This window comes from Oncorhynchus tshawytscha, linkage group LG08 (assembly GCF_018296145.1).
Source record: "Oncorhynchus tshawytscha isolate Ot180627B linkage group LG08, Otsh_v2.0, whole genome shotgun sequence".
Lineage (NCBI taxonomy): Eukaryota > Metazoa > Chordata > Actinopteri > Salmoniformes > Salmonidae > Oncorhynchus > Oncorhynchus tshawytscha.
In genome coordinates, this window is record NC_056436.1 from 68621096 (window position 1) to 68628130 (window position 7035).

Here is a 7035-nt window from a genome sequence, read left to right on the forward strand (position 1 = left end):
GACAGATATTTGGTGGCAGTGGGATTCTAGGTCATTAATAGGGACTTATCTATTCGTCTAGGTCTAGAGTTGTTAATGACTTGAATGCCTTCAGCATTATGTAATAACCCTGGGTCTAGAGTTGTTTTGCCACATGCAACACAAATGCGTAAAACACACACAAACCAATGGGAATTCCCACCAAGTCCCACATTCACTGTCTCAATGGATGTCACCAACCAACCCCATCTAGAAGCAATAGCAGTCTGTTGTTATTGGAGGGACTGACATTAAACAATGTGGGCAACGGGAGAAAGAAACTTAAATGCAGAAGACACATTTCAGTTGAATGCTTTCAGTTGTATCCCCTTTCCTTTACTATTATATAGCACAGTATAGGTTGACAAGAGGCAGATGTGTCTCTGCTCTCAAAGACATACACTATATATATACAAAACTATGTGGACACACCTTCAAATAGTGGGTTTGGTTATTTTAGTCATAACTGTTGCTGACAGGTATATAAAATTGAGCACACAGCTATACAATCTCCATAGACAAACACTGGCAGTAGAATGGCCTCACTGAAGAGCACAGTAACTTTTAACGTGGACCGTCATAGGATGCTCTTTCCAACAAGTCAGTTTGTCAAATTTCTGCCCTGCTAGAGCTGCCCCGGTCAACTGTAAGTGGTGTTATTGTGAAGTGGAAACATCTAGGAGCAACCACGGCTAAGCCACGAAGTGGTAGGCCACATAAGCTCACAGAACGGGACTGCCGAGTGCTGAAGCCCGTAGATTGTAAAAATCTTTTGCCCTCAGTTGCAATACTCAGTACCAAGTTCCAAACTGCCTCTGGAAGCAATATCAACACAATAACTGTTTGTCAGGGAGCTTCATGAAATGGGTTTCAGTGGCGGAGCAGCCACACACAAGCTTAAGATCACCATGCATAATGCCAAGAGTCAGTTGGACTGGTGTAAAGCTCGCCACCATTGGACTCTGGAGCAGTGGAAATGCGTTCTCTGGAGTGATGAATCATGCTTCACCGTCTGGCAGTCCGGCGGGGGAATCTGGGTTTGGCAGATGCCAGGAGAAGTCTACCTGCCCGAATGTATAGTGCCAACTGTAAAGTTAGGTGGAGGAGGAATAACGGTCTGGGGCTGTTTTTCATGGTTCGGGCTAGGCCCCTTAGTTCCAGCAAAGGGAAATATTTTTGTGTGGAAGAACATGACTGGCCTGCACAGAGCCCTGACCTCAACCCCATCGAACACCTTTGGGATGAATTGGAATGCTGACTGCGAGCCAGGCCTAACGTCAGTGCTCGACCTCACTAATGCTCCGCAGCAATGTTCCAACATCTATTGGAAAGCCTTCCCAGAAGAGTGGAGGCTGTTATAGAAGGAAAGGGGGGACCCTTTTATAGAAGGAAAGGGGGAACTCCTCCCTCACTCCATCTTCCTCCCTGCCTGCTTGCCTCCCTGCCTGCCTCCCTCCCTACCAGCTTGGGAGACCTACCTGCCAGCCTGGGGGACCTGCCTACTGGCTTGGCTTCTGTCATCCCTTTCCCGGTCAGGCAGGCAAGGAGTCTGGCTGGCAGGCACGGAGGCAGATAGGCAGACAGGCAGGGAGGTAGAGAGGCAGGGAGGCCTCCCTGACTGCATGACTGGGGTGCCTGCCTGCCTGGGGGACCTGCCAACCTGCCTGCTTGGGGGAATTACCTGCCTCCTAGCCTCCCTGACTGCGGTGCCTGCCTGCTTGGGGGGCCTGCCTGCCTACCTGGGGGACTTGCCTGGGGGACCTGCCTGCTTGCCTGGGGGACCTGCCGACCTACCTGGGGGACCTGTCTGCCTGCCTGCCTGGGGGCCCCCCACCTGCCTGCCTTCCTGCCTGCCTTCCTGCCTGGGGGACCTGCCTGCCTTCCTGCCTGGGGGACCTGCTTGTCTCTCTCCCTCCTGCCTCCCTGCCTATCTGCCTCCATGCCTGCCAGCCTGACTCCCTGCCTGACTGACCGGGAGAGGGATGACAGAAACCATACAGCCTGGCAGCAGGATAAACTGTAGCAGGAGGAGAGGAGAGGAGCACATATCCTATTTGGCTGACAGTCAGAACTCTGGATGTATGAGGGAGACAAATAGAGGGATAGGAAGGTAAATGGATGGGGGTGAAGGGTGGAGTCGTGAACTTAGCAGCCATTTATGGAACCAAACGGATCCCTCAATTTAGGAGTCTTGAGTCTTCCCATTGCTGCTGGGACAAATAGATGACAGGGCTATATAAGGAAGTGGCTTTCAGAATCAGCTACTGGCTGCCCTCGTTCGTTAGCTCTCTTGCCAGCCGAGCACTTCAGCGGCCTGCTGTATTGCACAACCACCGGTGTTCCAAAGATATAAGAAAAAGAGATAATTAGATAATTTCATTACAGTTAGCTTAATTTTCTTGCAGCCAGTCAGACCAATTACAGTTGAACAATCTGGGGAGAGAAGATTGTTTTTACTAACTAACAAACAGGGAGTACAAAACAGTTTAATTAGCTGGACTGGGATTCAGAAGGGAAACTACGGGTCTCAGCTATAAAACGACAGTCACAGAGGCTGGAACCGTTACTGGTTTGAGTCACCACACTGAATCCCCCCTCTTTCAACAATCTACATCACACAGATAGTGAGCCTGTTAGCCATTCAAATGAAATATAGCCTTGCCTGGCTCCGACATAGCTTGCCTGTTTTGGTCATATTGATTGAAAAGACTGAAAAGATCTAGCGTCCTACACTCCGCTCCGTCTATAGACGTCTGCAAAGTACCAACTATAGGAAAATATGTTTATACGTCATGAACACAGTTAGGAGTCATTTCACAACTGTGGTCAATTATAAAACACAGATTTGTTCTGGTGGAAATCAAGATATGGATGTTGGGGCTGAGCACGCTAACATAGATAACAATAACAGCCTAGGGTTGAGAAGGAGGAGGGTCTTGCCAGATGTTTTTGCATCCGAAATGGTACCCTATTCCCTACATAGTACACTACTTGTGGGGAATAGGGTGCCATTTTGTGACGTAAATATTCAAATCATGTGTGTGGGGAATGTAGTTTTCCACAGACACAGGCAGCTTTGGAAACATCAACAGGAAAGAGTCAGGCTGTGAGGCTTGGTAATTAGGAGGGTGGGCATAGGCACCAGATCCTGCTCAGGGACATATTTTCCTTTTAATCAAAGTGGAAGAGGCGAAGCAAGAGGGATAACTGGGCCCCAAAATCTGTCTTCTCCAGCAGGTGGCGTTTTTTAGTTTTTCTCGATCATCAAGCGGGGAGTTTTTGTATGGACATCAATGAGTGTCAAATTTGGTTAACAAAAAATGTTAGGGCTTATGTGCTACATGTGGCTTATTTGATCGTATAGAAGTTTCGTAATGCTTAGGTTGTGTACTGATATGACGATTTTGAGCAATTTTGATAAAAAACACTTTCTCTGACTTGTGCCTGATCGTCACTAGTTACCACGGCCACAAAGTCAAACACCGTGCTTATTTCTACAATTTACCTTCTTAAAATGTGATTTTAAACCTAACCCTACCCACACTGGTAACCTTAAGCCTAATCTTAACCTTAAAGTAAAAACCAAAAAGCACATTTTAGTTTTCATGAATTCTTCCGAACTGACTTTGTGGCTGTGGTAACCAGTGGCAACCGTTGGCCACACGGATATCTGCCCTCTCGGTCCCACCAGATCTAGCATTCTCCAATCTACCTTCCATTTTTGAATACTTATTTTCATTGTTAGAGTGGCCACTTGAGTATCTGGTCAATATAATGGATAATCTGTGCTTTAATTCATCTGTAGGTTTACCCCTCCACTCTCCTCTAATATGCAGTTTTGGCACAATTAAATAGTAGGGTGTTCGAGGTGTTCTGTTAAACATTTTGCCGTACCAGACTTAATACACAACATTACCTAACACATCAATACTTAGATATTACATATTAAGTGGCATATTATTTTGATGTTAAAAATTCTTAAACCTTTTTCTGAGGTTGAAAGATAAACTAATTCTAGCCCTTACTGGGATTAGCCAAACTCTGTCACACAGACATACTGCAGGTCCAACATGCTATCTGCACAAATCTTCTCCTCTTCCTGCTTAGACTAAGTAGAAGGGGACATTACACACCTATTATGTGTCAGAATGTATAAACAGTGTGACAATGACTTACTCCAGACCAGACACACAACCTATATTACAGTACTTGTCTTGTGAGTCCACTTAAACTCCAGCAAGGAAATGGATTCTCCAGACGCAGGGCAGCATTACATAGTACACTGGCTAATTTGAAAGCTGGCAGTCTCCTCTCCTCGTCTCCAGGTCTTTTAGGGGTTCTACTAAGCTAATATATGGATAACTGTTTCATTTAATAGTCAAGTCAGTTATTAACTTATTTACAATGACGGCATGCAAAAGGCAAAAGGCATCCTTGCAGGGAGGGGGGCTGGGATTAAAAATACCAGTAAATGAAATAAAAATATAGGACAAAAAAACACATCACGACAAGAGAGACAACACTACATAAAGAGAGACCTAAAGACAACAACATAGCATGGCAGCAACACACGACAACACAGCATGGAAGCAGCACAACATGGTACAAACATTATTGGGCACAGACAACAGCACAAAGGGCAAGAAGGTAGAGACAACAATACATCACACAAAGCAGCCACAACTGTCAGTAAGAGTATCCATAATCGAGTCTATGAATGTTTGTGGCTTGTGAATTTTAGGATCCCTGTAAGTATAAAAAAATATATATTGAATTTGGTCTTAACTGCTATAGCCCAAATAAACACCTTGAATAACACATTCATAAATAGCAAAACAAAGTTTAAAAATGTATCATAAGAAATAAGGTTTTGAAGTATCTGTCCTATATCTAGGAGATATTGTCTGCCCTGGCGGTTGATGTGTGCATCTATGGTTCTGTTGTCTGTCCGTATCAGTACTGGGAGGAAGTGCCGGAGTCCAAGGTGAACTCCAGTACATTGACATGTTGTTCATGGTGCCGACCATACACCATGGAGCCCTGAATGGTTCAATACTTCCCATCCCTGTACAGAAGTGTCTGTGATCAAAGTCACCCGGTTGCAAACTGCACCTAGGAGAACTCCACTGGGAATTTAAGTGCTAGGCACCACCATTGTATTGCTTTCCAGCAAGTCATTGAAATGTCCAGCTTTTTGTGTTGGTCCTTTCTGGGACATAGATTGTGTCTGTTGTACCAGTGCAGTATTAACCACATGTGGAGCTAGGAGCTGCTGACTCTCTAGCGCCATCACCCGTTTTCTCAGTTTGAATGTTAAAAGACAATTTGTCAAAGATTACCACTCTTTCTGGATAGTGTCGATCATGCACTTTATGAAAGTGCGAGGGGTGAGCGAAAGGCATAAGGGTAGAACAGGAAACTGAAAAATATGTTTTTATTTATTAAAAATATATTTATTAAAAATATATTTTTCGACAGCAAATCAGGTCTTTTCTGTGTGATGGGGATATGTAAGTATGCCACTGCGGTGAACCAATCACCTGGTTTTATTGACTGAAGGATAGTTTTGATTGGCAGCATTTTGAAGTGCTGAAAGATGACGATTCAGGCATATTAGGTCCAGGATCGGACGGAGGCCTCCGCCCCTTTTTTGGCGCAATAAAATAGATTGATTAGAACCTGCTGTTTTGTTGCGCTGGTTCTACCCCTGACTACATGCTTTTCCAGGAACAAGGAGATTTCTGAGCAGAGTATTTGCTTTTGTTTTTAGGGCACTCCTGAAGCGTGGGGGTTGCTGACAAATTGTACTGCGTAGCCTTGCGTTAGAGTGCACAAAACACCCATTTGTTGGCCGTTGACTTTCTCCAGAGGAAACGGTGTTGAGTCTTGGTCCAGGCTCTGCGTGCTATGGTGCAGAGGGGATGCGGCCTGCATATGGTGTCGCCTCTGCGCTCCACCTCTTCGGTATGGCTGAGAGGGTCTGTTCCTCCACAGCAGGTGCAGTGTGAGTCTGGGCCTGGTTTCTTGGCATCCCAGTTGGGGCCCTGCAACGGGATTAACGGTTTGCTGCAGAAGCATTCCAGGCTTAGGGATGAGGCGCCGAACCTCCATCTGTGCTTCCCTGTCCTCCTTAAGACACTTGGAGGTAGGGCGCTGCTGGGCCAAATGTCTGGCCTGGTGATATGGGTACACCTAGGAGTGGAACCTTCTTTGTCAGGGAGCTTGGTCTGCGGTAACCATAGGTGGCACCGTGCAACACACAGTATTGCCAAACGTGATCATTGCCCTGAAGGAATTGGATGAGTACGTCTGTAACTGTATACAGTTAGTTCGTTCATGGTCTCAGCATCCTAGTTTGCAGAGAGGCGGTCCCGCAGCTCCTTCTGATAGAAGGCCGGTATCGCTGTTGAATTTCTTAGCCTAGCGGCTGAAGCAGTGCTGTCGTGTGTCCTGGGTAGGAAGCTATCAGATGTCCTGCATCGTTTGTTAGGCAGCTCTTGGCCTTAACTGTGAGAAGCAGGCAGAACAAGCGAAGCAAATGACTTGTCCACACGGGAGAAATGGACAAAATCCTTCTTATCTGCACCAGGAACTGTAGCTAAGCGAGTGTGTATGTTTGGCATGGCAGGGGTTCGGTCATTTGGCGTGCTCCAAGTGCATTGGAGCTCACTCACAAAGTATTTGAACAACAGGATGGACGTCTCAGTCTTTGAAGAACTGTATTAATCCAAACTTGGATGTGGACGCCAAGACAGTAGGTGCATGCTCCACATTGAGGTTTTCATTTACCCTCTCAAAGATTTCAGACATGGATCTTTTCTGGTCAACCGTCACCGCGGGTAGCTGTGGTGCATAGCATCATCATCAGATTGCAAAGAACTAGCGAGCTAACACAAGGATGGACATGCCCGACAAAAAGCAATCAAGTTAGCTAGTTGAAGAATTGTATAAAAGTAATCTGAAGGTGATTAACAGCAAACTCGTAATGTAAAACAAACGTGAGTGACGTAATAGACA